The following is a 20,414-nucleotide window of genomic DNA, read 5'->3' as shown; positions in this document are numbered from 1 at the left end:
AATTCAGATCTAGTCTATACATGATCAAACCACATAATGATAATAAATTCCAAGCTTTATGATCCCGATCCATCATCCATCATCAACCGCATAGGTGCTTCCTTGGTTCAGATCAAGCAAAGCATCACAAACCCATAGCCAGCATACTAGATCTCATACTTCATCAGATATTCAATTCTTGAGTACATTTGCCTAATGATCTTCTCCTCATTTTATAGTCTTAGGCCTTACTCAATACCATGGACCAAAACCACTTAGAACCAATACCTTGGACCAAATACCTAGGGTCAACACTTCAGACCAAATACCATGGATCAATACCAAAATACCATGGACCAAATACCACGGACCAAAACTTAGTTTTCCAACATGTACGTGCCTTTCCTTCTGTGAAAGTGCGTGTGTACGACATACACGCCTTTTGTTCTTTTAACCTGCGTGTATATGCACCTTTGTCACAGTGAAGCTGCGTATACCTCTTTCTGATCATTAATTCTTTGCTATTGACCTGCTGCACTGTGATCTATCATCTGAGTGAGTTTCCATCAAGGACAACACTTGTGTCATACCTATATCATAATGCCAACACAGTATTGGGTGAGTGACAGTTTCTTGGTACATGAGGAAACAAAGATTGGTTGCACTTAATTCGATAGAGGCAGAGTACATGGCTATGAGTCAGGCATCATGTGAGGCCATTTGGATGAGGAAGATCTTGGTTGGTTTGTTTGGTGATCCAAATGGATCCAAGAACACTCTCTAAGTCTTGAAATCTCTTAAAATCATTTTATAAGATCAAAGAAAATCGCATGAGAAAACCTTTCAGAATGGCAAAAAACACTATCAGGAGGCAAAACAATAGAAAACTATGAAAAAACAGAGTATCAGAGGCGGAACAGTGAATGCATAGTAATTGTCATATCTAGCTGATTAACGGTCTAGATTTGATCTAAAAATTGCAATCGGCATAGGTAGACAACAAATATTAGTGCTTAATATATATGTGTAGCGATGGTAATTGGCGGAGTCAACAAGGACCGTCGATCAAGCACGCAGATCAATGGCCCACGTTGCATCGCAACATCACAATCGGCAACCACAACAAAGCACTTTCAATGGCCCGGGGCATGAGCGATATGTGATTGCGATTAATCGCATTGTGATATCACAATTAGAGAAATATTATGGAGTGGGGCCTATACACATACATATATGCAATCTGATGAACCGGATCTGATGGCTATATAAACATTATTGCATAGATTTTGAGATCTGCTGAAAGGCATTTTTAAATGTATTTTCACGTATTTCATTATTTAATGAAATACAAAGAAACAGTGCCGATGCAATAAGACTCGAACCCAAAAGGGTTCGTGAAGGAAAATCTATATTGTTTCAAGTTCGAAGGAAAGCCATTTTTACGTTATTTTCACGATTTTAACATATTTTTAAAAATACATAGGAGCAAAGCCGAAGTGACTTGCAATAGCGATGAGGGTGGACCCAATAGAGGAATAGACTAGATTTAAGGACTTTTGAAGTCCAAAATAAGTAGTGTTTTGGAAAAATTTCACAGTGTTGCAGTGTTTCTCTGTGTAAAACAAAAACAATCGTTTTTGGGCATTCTAGAGGATTCCAGAGGCCCGATAATCATTTCGTTACAATACAAGTGGCCACCATCCTTGGAAGCATTTAGCAATGATTGCTAACACCAAGAAAGGGATCTAAGCGGACAAAGGTCGGGGAGACAGAAAGCCAAGAAGCTGAAATGAACAGGCAGCGCAGTTTGGCTTTAAATCCATGGAAAAATAGAAGACAGAGCAGGTAGTGTCGAGACAGAGCTAAGACAGAGACAAAGAGTGATTAAGAGAGTCTGTGTACTCAGAGAAGGCTTGAGAGGTTCAAGAAAATTCTCACTGTTGTATCTGTTATGTATTGAGTCTCAAATTGAGCTCATATTGTTGTAAAACTCAGCTTGAAGACATAATAGAGAGGCCACCACTGAAAGCTAGACCTGGAGATGTAGCCCAGGAGTATTGGGTGAACTCCTCATTAAATTTGTTGTGTTGTGTGTTGTCTATTATGTTTTGTTTACTGCTTAATTGTCTATGTATTTCGCAATGTTATCGATCCATTGCATAAAAAAACATAGGCACATCCAAGCACATGAGTCTATAATACCTTATTAATTCTCTTAGATCTCATTATCAGATCAAGTGGTATCAGAGCTTTAGGTTGCTAAAGTTAGACAAGCCTATGTTCGATTGGTGAATGATAACTAGGTCAAAGCTCAAATTAGGAGAAGGAGAATTGGTTGAGGCTAACCCAAAAATTGGTAGAGTCTATCCTAGGAGGAAAATGGTAGAAGAAAATCCCTTGGAATCAGACTCTCAGTTCATGGAAAGTTTCATGACCATGAGATCCATTGTAGAAGAGATGTATCGAGAATTTAAGAAAAGGTAGAGGTGAAGATTCTTTAACCTCCAAACAAGACAAAGGAATAGAAGAATCTCTTCTAGATGGCCATTCTAGAGGTAGAGGGAAAGGAAAAGAGGCTTCTCTATCCACACCTCGTGATAGCCTAGAAAATAAAAAGAAGAAAACATCTTTGATTAAATTAGATGTTAAATTTGATTTGCCAATATATGATGGAGAATTACATGCAGAGAAGCTAGATAACTGGATTAGACAGATTGATGTGTATTGCAGGGTGGAGAATATTGATTCAGACAGGAGTAAAATTCAGCTAGCTAGCCTACACCTTGGAGGAACTACCTTAGTCTGGTGGGAAGGCAGGACACAAGCTGACTTGAAGAAGCATGGTAAAATTATTTCTAACTGGAGTGAATTTGTTTCTGCCATTAAAAAACAGTTATATCCAATAGCTTATATGCAGCAAGCTATGATGAGTTGGCAAACTCTTCGCCAGTTAAAGGGGCAAAGTGTACAAAGCTACACCCAAGAATTTAGAGAAAGAGCTTTAATTCTAGGCATTTCTTTAGACTCACCTGAAACTTTGTTGAAGTATATAGGTGGTCTACACAGTTATTTGAGGCACACCATTCTCATGTTTAACCCTACTAGCATAGATGAGGTATCTGTTTAGGCTACCCATCTAGAGGCTAGAGGCAAGAATGTGAACCCAGAGATTGGGGATCATCAAGACCCACTACAAACAAGAACAAGGAAAAGAGGAAGCAGAAATGGAAAGAGAGGAAGGAAAATTATGTACAAAAGGCCAAACCTTCATGCACTCACTGCAAGAAGGATGGACATGATGATGAACATTGCTGGTCTTTGCATCCGGAGTTGAAACCCAAGAAGTTCGATGGCAAGAAGAAGAAGACTGTTGCTACTATACAGAAAGATTTGGGGTCAGACTCAAGTGATGAAACAACAATCGCAACCACAGGTATAAAAGGTAAAAATTCTGAAGCATCTACTAGTAATTATGCACAAACTATTGATAGTGAAGAAAATGAGAGAAAAAGACATGAGCTTTTTCATATTAGAGTTATTTCCAAGCATCAAAAGATTGATACTTTATTTGATAGTGACTCACAAGTAAACTTGATTTCTGAATCAATTGTAAAGAAATTGGGACTACTAACCACACCTCACAAGAAGCCATATCCATTAGGTTGGGTATGTGATAAAGAAAAGCTACAAGTGACTAGACAATGTAAACTTAGGTTTTCTTTTGGGTTAGCATTTGTAGATGAGGTTGAGTTAGATATCGTTCCCTTGGATATATGTGGATTTTTTTTAGGAAGTCCTTACTTGTATGATAGAAAAGCCATTTTCTATAGAGCTGAAAATAAGTATCAACTCATTAAAGATGGAATCGAATATATGGTAAGAGCTCACAAACTCAAGAATAATTATACTCTCATAAACTTAGGGCAGATGAAAAGAATTATAAATTCATGCAAGAAATTTTTACTGATGGTTGTAAAGGAAAAGAAACCTGATAAAACCAATGTATTTGAAGGCTGTGATGCTAAACAAAAATCTGATTTAGAAAATGTTGTTTCAGAATATGATATACTATTTCAAGAACCTAAAGGTCTCCCAACCAAAAGGGAAATTGTACATGATATTAATTTGTAGCAAAATGCTCCATTGCCTAACATTAGAATGTACAGGTTATCCACTTTAGAGAATGCAGAGATCAAGAAGCAGGTACAGGAGATGCTCGAGAAAGGTTTCATAAAACCAATCACATCACCATGCAGATCTCCAATCGTGTTGGTGAGGAAGAAACATGGTTCGTGGAGGATGTGCATTGATTACCAAGCACTGAATAAAATAATGATCAAGAATCGTTATCCCCTTCCTCACACTGATGATCTATTGGATCAGTTGAAAGAAGTTGTTTACTTTTCCAAGTTGGACTTGCGTAGTGGTTACCATCAGGTCAGAGTAGCAGAGCAAGATTCATGGAAGACTGCTTTCAAAACAAAGCAAGGGTTGTATGAATGGCTAGTTATGCCTTTTGGCTTAACTAATGCTCCTGCCACTTTCATGAGAGTTATGAATGATGTACTCAGGCCTTTTATTGATGATTTTGTAGTCGTATACTGATGACATTCTTGTTTTCAGTAAAAAATGGGAAGAACATTTGAAGCATGTAAAGTAGACTCTAGATGTTTTGAAAAAAGAAAATCTCTATGTTAAATTATCAAAATGTGAATTTGGCAAAACATCTTTGAATTATTTGGCTCATATTGTAGGGGGTGGTGAATTGAAGATAGATCCCTCTAAGGTTGAAGTCATTGTAAACTGGCCTAAACCCAAATCTGTTACATAAGTTAGAAGCTTCCTAGGAGCAGCACAGTATTGGAGAAAGTTTATTGCTAACGTTTCCTTACTTGCAGCTACCTTACATGCTTTAACGGGATTGAACAATGTGTTTCGGTGGGGAGGAAAACAACAGAAAGCCTTCGACACCTTGAAAGAAAAAAAATTAGTACAGCACCAGCACTAGCATTGCCAAATCTTCAAAGACCATTCGAGATCGAAACAAATGCCAGTGACTATGCCATGGGATCAGTGTTGATGCAACATGGTAAACCCATATGCTACCATTCTGAGACTTTTAATTTTGCAGTAGTTAATTATCCTACATATGATAAAGAATTGTATGCATTAGTCCATAGTGTGAAAAAGTGGAAACATTGCTTAATGGGCAAAGAAAAAATTATACATACTGATCATCAGCCACTTCAGTACTTGCACTCACAAACTAAATTGCAACAATCAATACACTATAGGTGGATGGCTTTCCTACAGCAGTTTCATTTAGTCATCAGATATAAAAAGGGCATACACAATAAAGTTGCAGATATGTTGTCCAGACCAATCATAAATGCATCTACTATACTTAAGCATAATTCAGTAATGCACGAAAGCTACATTGAACAATATGCTCAAGATATAGACTTTAAAGATGTATATGCAGCTTTAAGTAATGGAAAAAAGGTAGAAGAATTGGATTACTATGTTAAGGACCAACTCTTGTATCATTTTGGAAAGCTATGCATTCCACAAACTGAAAGAGTCAACATAATTAGGGAAGCACATACTTCTCTGATATCAAGTCATTTTGGTGTAAGTAAAATAGTTGCACAACTGCAAAGATACTGTTATTGGCCAAAAATGCATGAAATTTCTAGATATGTTAAAGGGTGTACCATGTGTGCTAAAAGAAAGCCTAGCAATAGAAAACTAGGCTTGTACACTCCATTACCAGTCCCTTCCCGTCCCTGGGAAAGTGTTTCCATGGATTTTGTTGGGGAATTGCCAAAATCTAGAAAAGGTCATGACTATTTGTATGTTATTGTGGACAGGTTCAGCAAAATGTGTATTTTAATACCTTGTAACAAACAGATTACAGCTGAGCAAACAACGAAGTTATTCTTTCAGCATGTCTAGGTGCATTTTGGGTTACCCACTTCCATAGTATCTAATCGAGATTCCCAATTTTTTGGGAATTTTTGGTCAAGTCTGTGGGAATTAATGGACACCAGACTGAAGAAAACCACAGCCTTTCATCTACAAACAGATGGCCAAACAGAAGTAGTCAACAGGACAGTGATCCAGTTGCTCAGGGGTTATTGCAACAAGCATCCCAAGCTTCGGGATGAACATTTATGTTATGTGCAACATGCTTACAACCGTGCTAAACATTCTTCTACATAGAGATCTCCTTTTGAGACCTATTTTGGTTTTATCCCAAGGTCTCCCTTGGATTTTGTCTTTGAAAAAGACATAGTAGTTGCTGGACACAGTGATGTGGACAAAGAAACCAATTTCATTGAACATATCCAAGAAATTCACCAGGCAGTGCAGGAACAGCTGGAAAAGATCCAAGCCAAGTACAAGGCAAGGCATGATAAGCATCGGGTGGAGCACAGCTTCCAAGTTGGTGATCAAGTCTAGCTGTATATCAGCAAGGACAGAATGCAAGGTGAAGGAAAAAAGTTGAAGCCAATAAGGTATGGGCCTTTTAAGGTACTTGAGAAAATTGGTGAGAACGCTTTTCACCTTGATCTGCTAGCATACATGCACATCTATTCTGTGGTAAATGTAGAAAACTTAAGACTTTTTGAACCTTCATTAATTGAGGATCCCGAAGACCAAAGTCAAATGCCTTCCATTGATGATCTGTTGCCTGAATATTTCAATGAGATACAGGAAGATATAGTTCTGGACAGGAAGGTGAGAACCACACATAGAGGGGATGTTGAGTACCTTAGGATCGGGATCAAAGGTTCAAAACCTAGTAGTGCAAAATGGATAGAGCTTGGGAAGTGAGGAAGTTGTATCCTCACTTGAGCGATGCTTGAAAACCAACTTTTGGTGGTCCAAAAGCCTTTTCAGTGGGATCCAAGAACACTCTCTAAGTTTTAAAATCTTTTAAAATCATTTAAAAGACCAAAGAAAATCACATGAGAAAACCTTTCAGAATGGTAGAAAAACACTATCGGGAGGAAAAAACAAGAGAAAAATGTGAAAAACAAAGTATCGAAGGCAGAACAGTGAATGCACAGTAGCCGTTAGATCTGGCCAATCAATGGTCCAGATCTGATCGGAAAATCGCAATCGGCATAGGCAGATAGCAGATATCGGCGCTTAACATATATGTGTAGCAATGGCGATCGACGAAGTCAACAAGGACCATCAATCAAGCGCGCAGATCGACGGCCCACATTGCATCGCAACATCACAATCGGCAACCACAACAAAGCACTTACAACGACCTAGGGCATGAGCATATGCGATTGCGATTAATCGCATCGCGATATCATAATTGGAGAAATATCATGGAGTGGGGCTTATACACATACATATATGCGATCTGATGAATTGGATTCAACGGCTATATAAACATTATTGCATAGATTTTGAGATCCGCCGAAAGGCGTTTTTTAATGTATTTTCACGTATTTCATTATTTAACGTAATAAAAAGAAACAACACCAATGCGATAAGACCCGGACCCGAAAGGGTTCGTGAAGGGAAATGTATATTGTTTCAAGTTCGAAGGAAAGCCAATTTTACATTATTTTCACAATTTTAACGTATTTTTAAAAATACACAGGAGCAAGGTCGAAGCGACTTGCGATAGCAATGAGGGCAGAATTGATAGAGGAATAGACTAGATTTAAGGACTTTTGAAGTCTGAAATAAGCAGTGTTTTGGCGGAATTTCACAGTGTTGCAACGTTTCTATGTAAAACAAAAAACGATCATTTTTGGGCATTCTAAAGGATTTCAGAGGTCCGATAACCATTCCATTATAGTACATGTGGCCACCATCCTTGGAAGTATTTAGAAATGATTTCTAATGCCTAGAAAGGGATCTGAATGGACAGAGGTCAGGACAGAAAGCTGTGAAACTGAAATGAACAGGCGGCGCAGTTTGGCTTTAAAGCCATGGAAAAACAAAAGACAGGGCAGGCAGTGCCGAGACAGAGCTAAGATAGAGACAGAGAGTGATTAAGAGAGTCTGTGTACTCGGAGAAGGCTTGAGAGGTTCAAGTAAATTCTTACTGTTGTATCTGTTTTTTATTGAGTCTCAAATTGAGCTCATACTGTTGTAAAACTCTGCTTGAAGACATAATAGAGAGGCCACCACTGAAGGCTGGACCTGGAGATGTAGCCCATGAGTATTGGGTGAAATCCTCATTAAATTTGTTGTGTTTTTTGTTGTCTATTATGTTTTTTTTACTGCTTCATTGTCTGTGTATTTCGTAATCTTATCGATCCATTGCATAAAATAACATAGGCACATCCAAGCGCATGAGTTTGTAATACCTTATTAATTGTCTTAGATCTCATTATCAGATCATTTGGTCAGCAGATGGATCCAACTGTGATATACTGTAATAATCATAGTTGTATCAAACTCTCTGAAAATCTAGTTTTTCATTATTAGTACAGGCATATTGATATTCAATATCATCATCTCAAAGATCGTGTATTGTGGCAGATTATGTTGTTAGATTACATTCCCACGGAGGAGAAAGATGCTGACATTTTGACTAAGGCATTCTCAAGATGTAAATTCGAGTTTCACAGAGACAAGACCAGGGTAGCTGATAATCCCTTTCTTGTTAAGAGGGAGTGTTGAGAAATGGAAACAAGAAATTCTAGTTTAATTTGTCCTTGAATTAAATTGAGAATTAAAATCGAATTCTATTCTCATAGAAACTTGTAAATAGTTAATTAACTTTAATTAACTTAATTAGCTTAGGAATTTCGAGTTGGAAGTCTTTCTGTATTCATGTATATGTTCTCCCTAATTTTTAGGGGTCTAGTATGAGTTTAAATTGAGTTGGAAATTAGATCACTCAGTTTACTGAGTTAAGTTAAGTTAAATTAGTTCTAAACTATTTGTGGAACTAATAGAGAGTTAATAGTTAGTTGGTGCACTAGTGCATCCGCAAGTGTCACTCTAGTTAACTAAAGATCCCTCATCAGAAACTCATGCATGTCGATTCTGAGAAAGACGCAGTTGAAACTAGAGTGCAGGGGCAATGTACTATTAGTTGTATTATTTATTGGAGTGTAAATATCATGCATGCATCAAAGATTGATCCTATGTTTGGATTGCAAAGTTTTGGAATCATGAATTCTCTTTAAATATGAGTTATTCATCCTAGGAATTACGTAAGAGATTAGGGGCTTGGAGAGCTACAAAATTGGCTAAGTGTTGGCCAAGAGCTAGCTTGTGAGTTGAGAGAGTTGAGCAGACCTATGTGGAATTATTCTAGTGAGAACAAGCTTTGTATCTTCTCTCATATTTCTGATATATGAATACAGTGGGTTTTTGAGCAATGGCTTTCCCCAGATACATCTTGTGCTATGTGCCATTGATTTATCTTCTCCTTGTTCATATTGTTTTCATCGATTTATTGGCTTCTGCTAGTTGAAAGTAGAAGTAGATTCTTGTCTTATGCTTTAGTACATTGCATGAGCTTGTGAATCTACATGATTTTCTACACTTTCCATTCATAAGCTTAAAACCTTGCTTCTAACCTATTCATTCTAACAAAATGTCATCCAAGAAACCTTTTCAAGTTTCTCTTCGAAGGTATTGATGAAAAGCCTCCTATGGTGGACCACTCCTATAAAACCCTAATGAGCTCTCATGAGAACCCTAGCATGATTAAATTGGGGAATATTTCAGTCATTATCTGAGATGCTTTCTTTAAAATGATTCTTTTGCTAGAAGGACCAACCAGTAAAGATTTGTCATTAAAAAAATTCACGCCATCTCGTGCTCTCAAGGAGAATATCTAGCTCCCCACCTATTAAGTAACATATATGAGGTTAATTATAAACATAGTCTATTTTAAAAGGATCAATTGAGGGATAGGAGTTCTCATTACGAGCCGACCTACCATGATCATGGGTGCTAAGGAGAATGAAATTACTACTACTAGTCACCAAGTCAGGGTAATGGTCTTCAGTTGAGAATATGGAAGAGAAGAGGTCTCATCACGAGATGGCTTTTTCATTCTTGTTAGCTCTTGTGAGTGGGAGTGTTGTTAGATGGTTACCAACCCGGGACAATGGCCTTCAGTTACTTCCTAAACCAAATTAAATGCTTTTAAACGTCTATGAATCTATATCTAATAGATGGGACATAGGAATTTAATTGGGTTAAAAGGCATCCCTGTCAAGGTTATAGACACAAGCTAGTAGTAGGGTCGTGCATGTGGTATTCAAGTTAATTTTACACTATGATTTACTTGGTTGTTTTGTCTTTCCTTAACTAATTATCATATATCTCTAAGAATGGATTTAAGATCCTTATTATGCTTTGAATTTATATCTTCTGGAATAATTTTGTTTCCATGGATGTGGGACCCGTAGTGAAGGTGATTCACTTTGGTTGAACAACAGGAGCTTCAACTATATATTTGGGTAACAATAAGATGGTCATCCTGGGAAGGTATCATTTTGTCATCTCTATTTTTCCCTATTTCCATGCATTTTAATGCCTTGGCTTTCAAATTATGTCACTTATATTTATACTAATGAGGCTATTAAAAGTGAAGACCCACTGATTTGGACTACTCTTGAGATGCTTTGTGGAAATTTTGATGCATGGCTATTTCATGATAGCACTATCCTTGCAATTGAACATTTTTATGGTAGCCCTGGTATTAGAAATTCTTCAAATCAGTCTTAACAATTAAAGGGTCTAGTACAAAAATGAACTAGCATGTATTTCTCATTCTAAACAACCATATCTAGGTAGAGGAGTTTTTTAGTACATAGTTGCAGGCACATTATCACAAGTGCAAAGATCATCTATAAATGTTTTAATCTTGTTTTTTTGCAAGGGAGTGACAATACAACAATTGATTCTCCTACACTCGTGAAAGAGGGGACTATTTTCTAAAAATTTCTTTATACTAGATCTCCAAGAAATTATTTGTCATTTAACCAAATCAAACTATTGTGATCCATACTAAAATTGCCAATGTTCATTCAAGCTGTTATAATACAACACTGTAATAAAAATTATATAAATGGAACGATGACCTTGTGCAAGGGGAGTGTGAGTGTTATTGGGGACAAGTATTTCTTATCCTTCTACTGGTTTAGCTCAAGAAAGTCAGCTCTTCTTCTAGGTGTTGGACTCTTCCTCTCCTCGATGTAATAAAGATTGTTTTAGTCAACAGGAAGGCTTCAATACTAATTTTTCATCACTATTCTTTATGCGTATGAATGGTTATTTCTCTCGTATGTGTTAAGTCTTCAAGAAATGGTGTGAGATGGTTTGGTTGGGCCCACCAGTCCATCTCAACCTCTCTTTGGTATGTCATCTACAGATTTATTATGGGTGTGATTTATATTTTAGTTGTTGTGCATGGTGGATTGATATAGGTATTTTGGAATATATTTCTCTGTCTTGATTTCCCTTAACATGTATAATGTTCTCATGAATCTGGAGTGATAGTGAAAGATCCAATCTAAATATTAGATCTCAATGATTCTTTGTTTGGTGACAGATCGAGTAGGGCTTATGGTTTGTAGGCTCGAGTTCCTTTAGAATGATGGTTTTGTTATAATAATTTTATCCTCTGTGTTCATATCTAAAGGCTTTTGAAACCCTGTCTATTATCTATTTTGGAAGAACAAACCAAAATTGTCTTTGTCAATCTTTCATATGCCAACTCGATTTACTTTTCCACTAGATTACCATTCCTTTTCTCTGGTTACCAAATTTAACACATAGATATAGATCTCATCAAGATTTGACTGAGAGGTGGTGTTATGCTCTTTCATGGTCTTTTCTGACTTGAAAACTTTGTCACCTTTGGGATTTCATTGGGGCTTACATCTTTTGATCATTTGTTATCATATCTAGCTAAGCCTGTGAATGAAGGAATACTGAGTTGGAAGTTTGTGGTTTGTGGACATAACATTGATGGGTGAATCAAACTCCCTACAAATTTAAGTTTAATGACCTGTCTGCGAGGCACACTTAGTTTATATATTTTTTCATTTCATAACATTTCTTGTTGACTATGCCATTAGCTTTTTAAGCCATAAGTCATTGCTAATTCATGCTTACAGGAATTATATTGAAGTGCGTGAATCTATACCAAAAAAGGAATCTGAGATACTTTTGTGGTGTTGATTTGATGATTTTGTTCCAGAATTCCTACTTCAACTTTATTTATTCACTTATATGACAACCTCTATCTCTATCAATAGAAATGTGAAGGACATTATTTTATTGATAATAATGGAATGATGAAAGTTTGATTCAGAATGATTTTGTGTTGAATGCACAATAATCTCCTTTTAGTTGAGTGGGATTGTACACACCAGTGTTATGATTGATGATTTGTCTAATGAAGTTTGAAGACAACTTGGGTATTTCTGAGAAGGTTTCATTTACGTTCGGAGTGAGAGATTCATTATGTTTTGTGAGATGAAAGAATAGGAAGAAGTTGTTTGAGGATTGAAGAATTTTGTTGGAGCCATTTTTTGTATTGTTTAAATACTTTTGGCTTGAAAAATATTTTTTGATCGGTTTTCTTAGAAAGTGTAGCATTGCCAGTGTTTGACCCACCAACAAAGGGGATCTTCCTGGTATGAAGTCCCAACTTGAAATCACATCGTTTGGTGTAGGAGTCCCATCTAGTACAATGGCCCGATTTTCATTATCTTAGAGATTTTTCTTAGCTCTTTTTCTTTAGCGCATGAGAGTGTTATGCTTGTATCTTCAAAAAGCGAGGTGAGTATTCCTGGTGAGTGCATAATGTAACTTGTGTCCGGGTTCTCTTACTATAAGGGAGAGGGTAAGAGTGAGCCTCTAGACAAGAGGTAGTAGTACCACTTAGGGAGAGACACATGCGAAACAACAAAGATCTAACCAGCATCCAGCAGAGTAGTCCACGGCGGATGCGGTAGTCATTAAGACCAAAGTGCAAGGGAAAACACATACACTATCCAGTAGAGTAGTCCACATGGAGGTGACAGTCATTATAACCAAGAGAACAAGAATGGTATGTCTAATGTCCTATGGAGTAGTCCACATGGACAAGACAACAATGTTAAATAATACAACACATCTTCAACAATGTAAGTACTAAAATAACCAAAGTAGTTCAACTATCTTAGTACAAGTTAAGAAAACATGCATTATAAATTTTTAAAGAGTAGTCTTACAAACATCTACAAAAAGTGTGTGAAAACGTGCTAGCTTGAGATAAGCTTTTGAATTAATAAAAAGTTTCAAGACACATTTGTACACCATACATCACTAGTCCCAGTAGCGGGACATTGGAGCCACTCCTCGCTCCTCAAAGAACAGACTATAGACTCTCAAGGCCATGTGGGAGGAGCCAAGGTGAAAAGTCCTTTGCTCATACAATGAGGGGGTATATATAGCCAAGGGAGATGCTTGACCCTTGTGACTCTTGGACTTCCCTCATGACCGTTCAACTTCCTATGACTTTTCAACTGACATGACTCTTGAACTTCATGTGTGTGCCCATTGGCTTTATCTTTACATTACATTTGATTACAAAAAGTATGGCCCATAGTAGTGATGTGGCCGAGACAACTCATGACACAACTCGAAATGACATTGTTGACATGTACTGGCTGACTGTGGTGTCCATGTCAAGTTTTTATGCAGTTAAGTGATGGATGTGCTCTCATTGTGTTTTGTCTTCCCCTACACATGCAAAGTATTGTGGGGTCTTCGATGGTCTTGGTCTTTGCTTGATGGTTCAGTGCATGTATCCCTTTCTCTTCTTGCTCGATGTGCTTTGTATGTTCGTTCAACTACGAGCAAGTCCCCTAGCATGCGTTCTTTCTTCATCTGATTCGTCATCGCGCCATGTTCAATCAATGTACCTACTCCTACAATTCACTCATGATGGGATGACATCAAATCCAAAAATCTTCTAGTCTAGCATGATGCATTGTTTTTGGTTTTGGGTCCACATGACCGGGAGGGAGGACAAGACACTGAAACTGCGTAGAGCACAACTCAGGTTAGGATGAGGGGCTCCGAAGTACTATCGATAAAAATTGTGTAGATGTCATAGGGAGGAGAATTTTGCAATCAAGGACAGTAATGACAACTGCAAGGTGGAACCTAGCTCGGAAGAACAACATAGTTCCTAGGAGGAAGACAAGGCAGGGTGTCGGGGGGAACTATTGGACAGTTCTATGTAATTTTCAGGATGAGGACTGAATGGGCCACTCGGAGTCCAACTGGGATCTGTGCATTTTCTTGGAGGGAGACAGAGCGGGGTAGTAGAGGGCGCTGGCAAATAATTTTGCGCAGTTTTCTAGAGAAAGGCATGATCAGGGTATGGGGAGTACTAGTCACAACTGCATAGTTTTGAGGGGTAGTGTGGGACAAGTAGCAAGGGCCTTCCCATCGTGATTGTGCAAATTCTAGAAAGAGTGTAGAGCAGGGAAGCATAAGGTATACCAATCGGGACTGTGCAATTTTCAAGAGAAAAGTAGAGCAAGTCAGCAAGAGGCCCTGCGAGACAGAGCTCCATAGTTTCTGGGAATAGTGCAGAGAAAGGCAATAGAGGCCTGACTCAGCATGACCGTGTAGTTTCTACCGGCTGTGCAGGGTAGGCAGTTGGGCATGTTTGTGCAGTTTTGGAGAGTAGTGCAGCCCTGCGTCACAGTACAGTGCAAACTTTTGGTAGACCTGAGGGAGGCTTGATAACTGATCTTGTCGGAATCGCAGATTGGATCAGGCTTGGAGACAAGTTCTACGTAGTTCTGGCTGACAGAAAACCTGCTCACTTCGAGGATTGGGAAGTGCAGCTGTCACACCCATACCCTGGTGGTACTCTTCCAACCGCACGATTAGGGGTTTTGCATCACCAACCACTTTCTTTCTAACAATACTTGTAAGTGTGGATTATGCCTACTTTCTACACTTAGTTTATTTTTCAACTTCCTAAGTATAACATTCGCATACACAACGAAAACATTCAATTAATCATCTTCATCATTATTACCATTCAACATAAATGCATAGCAGATATCTTAATGGGAGGGGAAACTCCCTAAAATATGAGTCTGCCTAATAATAACAGTATTTCACAAAATATACAATTTTACAGTCTTTGCAGGAAACACCAAGTTTCCTTGGTACAATATCTGTCACAACCATGCAACCCGGGCTGCACCGTTCATACTACCCGAACCACCGTTCGGAGTGCCCACCGGTTTTACCGTCCATCGCAGCTCGTTCACTCGTCGCACTGTTCAGCACGTCGTTCACCGTTTCACCCGTCGCATGACTCACCGCACAACTCGTCACTCACGTTTCACCGACACCCAAGCTTGTCGTTCAACGCACACGCCCACCGTCGTGACGTTCCAACTCGTTGATCAATCCACCATTCAACTCGTCATGCTGCCAACTCATGTCGCCTTGTCCGACTGACTTGCCCTCCATTGTTCACGTTTGCACGGGCGCCTAACTCGTCCCCCTGAGTCACCACGACCGCCCGTTTGTTTCGTCCATCGAACGCTCCTTCGTTCGACTGCCCGAATGCCCTCGTTCAACCGACTGCCCGAACGACTCTCCGTTCAGTTCGCCCGCCTGAACCTTCATTCAACTCACCACCTGAACGACTCTTCATTCATCTCGCCTCCCGAACGACTCTTCGTTTAGCTCGCCTCCCAAACGACTCTTCGTTCAACTCTCCACCGAACCTCCATTCAGCTCGTCGCCTTGACTTCCTAAACGATAATTCGTTCAGTCCACCCTTTGAACTATTTCGCATGAAATATCATTCAACCTGCCTGCCGGCACCCTCGCACGCCCTCGCATGACCTCATTCGGCTCGCCTGCCGATGCCCTCGCACGCCTTAGCACACCTCCATTCATCTTGACCCGGTTTTGCGACTAAGTGCTTTGGCCTACGATGCCGCCTACACCTCACCCTACGTTCCAGACTCCAACCTTCTAGCTCACACTTCCTGCTCCTATAATGCATAAGACTCCATGACCGTTGGCTGAATCAATGATCTTTCTCCAACTCTCCTTGTGTACTTATACAATGGCCGCCCAAGGTAGGGGCTTCGCCCATGGCTAAGCTGACCCACACTTAGACAATTTCACCGTCGACCATCGTGGGGGTGCCCACACTCGAGACCGCCCCACCATATAAACTCACCATCATCGCACATCATAACACTTGGTTGATTTTCACGTTTCCTCTGACTCGTCGCACCGTTCCAAGCATGCCCAACTCGTCGGTTGGCCCATCTCGTCGCCCGCTCGCCCGTCACGCGCCCACCGCCAAATGAACTACAACTCATGGGCATTACAACAGCTGCTTCGTAGGACAACCTTAAGCATTGCACTATTCTGGGTAGCAGAGCATGGTCAGTGAGAGGTGAGATTGCGTAGTGCAGCTCAGTGGGGGTCTGATTGAAGGGGTTTGTCTGGTCGACAAATTTTCAGGAAAAATGGCTAAGTGCAAGAGAAAGTGAACTTGTATAGACGTGACATTGTGATCAAACACTTAGCATGACTCAACAACATGACACCACAAACCAACAAGACAAACATGTGCTCAGTGAGACTGTCTTAAGGTTAAGAGCAACAAGTGCGAAACTTGAGATAGACCTTCGAACGACCATGGCGACACTTGCACGAAAATTCTTAAACTTTGTGTGTGAGTATGACCAATGTTCACAAAGTGAAGACAACTCATGCACACAAAGACCAACCATTAAAAACACGAGAGCAAGATCGCAAGCATGACAAAGTAATCAACATGCCAAAATATGACTATTGGTCAGACAAGAAAAATGGTGTAAAGACTCTACAAGATCTCATGGAATGAGCTCGAGTGTTTGCAACCATCAGTGGAAAAACCAAGGAAGGTTCCGAAATTTGGATGTGGGCCAAGATTTTGGAGGGTGTTGTAGCCGCTACAACATGTAGGAAGAATTTTCCAGGTTGAAGGCTGAATGATAGCTTGAATCTTTCTATTAAATAAAATGCGAGTATTTGAAGGATTCACAAACTAGTGCATGATTAGTGTTTATGTTTACTTAAGTTTCCTTTGAGTGGAGGATTCAAATTGATTGTTGTTTGCAGAAGTCTATAAAGATATTTATGCGCAGGTTAAACTAGAATTTGATTTGCAGGTTGCTAAGGGCTCTCTCTAACATTTTCAACATTGTGCCTCAAAATTTAAAAACTCCAAAATTGACAATTTAGGTTGGTTAATTAATATACCATATATTGCACCCAATAATAACGTTTACACACCATATCAAATAACGTTGCCATATAATTAACGTTTGACTTCTACGTACATTTAGATGACAAACTTCCAGGAGGAGGAAGAGAACACCTACCAAACATGATAGGATAAGTCAATATTTCATTGATTCACATTTACATGTCAATATAGCTCAGTGACCCTTTATCGATCACTTAGTGGAGGTTGGTTTCATCTCCAAAGGTCAAAGAGAATAGCTTATTATCGCTAGGAGCGCCGGAGGAGACAATGTTCCTTCACCCATTAGAAGAAACTCCTTTCGACAGACAAATACTAGTTGCATCAATATATATGTATAGGAGTTGTCTATAATGCGACTTTTTGGAGATTCCGGTGACGGAATCCGGCGGAAGAAATTGAGGTTAAATCTTGATTTGTTGTAGTTAAAATGGTTTTTTAACTGCATATTTGGATTCAGCACCCTGGAAAACCCCTGGGACGCTTTCATTGTGCAGAAACTAGCTATCAAACTTGCTATTCCAATAAATTCCTGCCGGATTTCGACCAGAAAAACCCGCCGGAAAGGCTTTCAAAAAGTCGCGTTATAAACAACTGCTATATTTATATATATATTAAAATATATACTTATCACCAAAATTATTCCTCGGATAATTATATGACGGTTCTTACAATAAAGTAGCTTTTCAGTTACAATGCTCCAGCAAATACGCACTACAATAAATGCTCCATACATAAACCCGCCATATAATAAACTCTCACTAATTACATAATTGCTCCATATAATAAAATATATACATTGATATCGAACCCCATGCGCTGATGATATTTATAATAGCAATAGTTTTGGATCCAAAGGAGCTGGCTACCCTTGGATTTCTCATCTCCATCTTAACGCCTCCAATATAATCAATGCATAACTCTATCAATAATGTGTTTGCAAGTACCATAATTCAACCCATTTTGATATAGATATTTATGCATCCTTTATCATAACTTTTTCAGCACATTTTTGCATTGAGTAATAACCTCATCTCAGTTGATCATTACTTCTATGATTAACTGTTCATTCATTTTGTAGTGCAGTCCTTTGGATACGTTTTACATGGAAATGTTAGTTTTGTTTGCAATGTTTTCATGGCAGGTTTTAATATATACTTCCAAATATTGTCATAACGTTCACTATTAGAGCATTTTTAATAATTTCAGTTCTTTGTGCAATCTAATGTTGGTGTAACATGACAGGGTCTCAGCTTACACAAAATAACAAGTCGGATAGAAAACAGTACGCCAAGAAACCATAATAATTTTGCACTGCAAAAATATATATAATGTACCCACCACTCCAACACACATTTGATATCAACAATTTTAATAAAGGAAATAACTCCAACCATTCAACCAATAGACTCCATTTAATGTACCGTAGGTAGAATTCATTCAAAGCACATTAGAAAATAACGTCCCTGCGTGCTCTACACCTCCACTACGTCCCTATCAACTTTGTCAACAGTAAATCTTGTTGTCAAGCCATTAATCCTTTTTTTATATGCCATCTCTATTCATAATTATTTCTCCTCTACATTAACTTTAGAGTTGTTAGATGCATTTTATTACAAATATTCATTTTCCGACATTTATTGGTCTCTTTGGAATGTTGTTTCTTGATTATGTACTTGTCTAGTCTCTCAAAAGAACAATGAACAATCCATTTTTGTTCCCATTTTCTAATGTAGCTTTTCCAATTTGCCAATAAATCAATTCACATCCCAAGGCTCAACAGGATTTAGGATGGTCGGTGTAGGAAGATCAATGGCTTCAGCGTAATGAACATTTAGATTCATCTCGTTCTCCATGAAAATATGCATTGTATGAATTTTGGACCAATTTATTGAATCTGAGAATTCTCCAAGACATTATTCACAATGAGAATTCCTTCATTTTGTAATTTTCAGTAACATGATATGCTGCTAGTCTATTTCTAATGCTTCAATTGGCATAAAAAATGGTTTCAAGTTTACTTATGTTGAAACACTTCATCCCGTAGTTCCAAAGTAGGTACCAATAGCCCAAACAATATCAGAATACATGGTTTCATGTACTAATGTAAAATTGACTAACATTTCAAATTAGAATGGGACAATGAGAATGTGATTCCTCTAAAGAATTACTAACTGTGATGATCCCCTTCTCCTACATCATTTTCCCTATGAGAAACTTATCTAAGTTGATGTTGCTTTTCTTTATACACAACATTCCTTCTTGAGTACTCTTTGCTATATTGGAGGCATTCTTTTCCTCGAGATTTTATTGCAGAGGCACTTCAATGTATATATTATATTGCCAAGGAACTATTGGCGCTGCTCTCCCCCTCACATATTACTTATTTAACAAGACTCTTCATTTCTTTCATGAGAACCTCCCCTTGAGACTAGGCTGACATTGAAGTTAAACATTGCTCCTTTTTATTCCTCTTCCACACTTTAGTAGGTTTTTTTTCTGTTGTCTACATTTCCTTTTGTCTCATTGTTTGGTTTGATTGCAGTGTCCATCTTATGTCTGGGCTTCTTAGGGTACATGACAACTTGTAGTGTTTGGTCTTGTGGCCAAGGTTATCACACACATAACATTTTTTGTCACCAATAAATGCAGGAAATGGTGTGCTCCTTCTTTGATTTCATGCTTTTCTTTGCGTACAATTTGCATTCAAATGATTTATGTCCAAATTCATTACACAAATAACAATAACAATAAAAATGATTTGTGTACCTGGTGAATGAATGTCTTCTTTGTTTTCTTGCTTGAGGGAGTCTTCTCATTTTCTGCATCTTTTGCTAGGTAAACTTGATTTTCTTTGTCTTACATTCTACTGCAACATGTCTAAGTTCATGATAATAAAAACACTTGATATCTTTCCAGGGAGAAAAAGATCTCATTTGTGATCTTCCAAATTTTCTCAACTCATTTCCAAGAGAAAATGATCTTGCAGTGAACCCTTTCTTCATCTCATTCTTTGGATTTTTGATATTGCTTCTTGTTTTTGTTTTCTTCTTTACTAATCATGCTACTTGTTCCTTCCCCTACAGGTCTTCAGGGATGCTTCATTATCCTCTATGGTTCTTTTCCTGGATTTCTCATGGAAACAACC

This window comes from Pinus tabuliformis, chromosome 8 (genome assembly GCF_031772625.1).
Source record: "Pinus tabuliformis cultivar Carrire ecotype Pingquan chromosome 8, CPIR1, whole genome shotgun sequence".
Taxonomy (NCBI): Eukaryota; Viridiplantae; Streptophyta; class Pinopsida; order Pinales; family Pinaceae; genus Pinus; species Pinus tabuliformis.
This window is presented reverse-complemented; position numbering follows the sequence as displayed.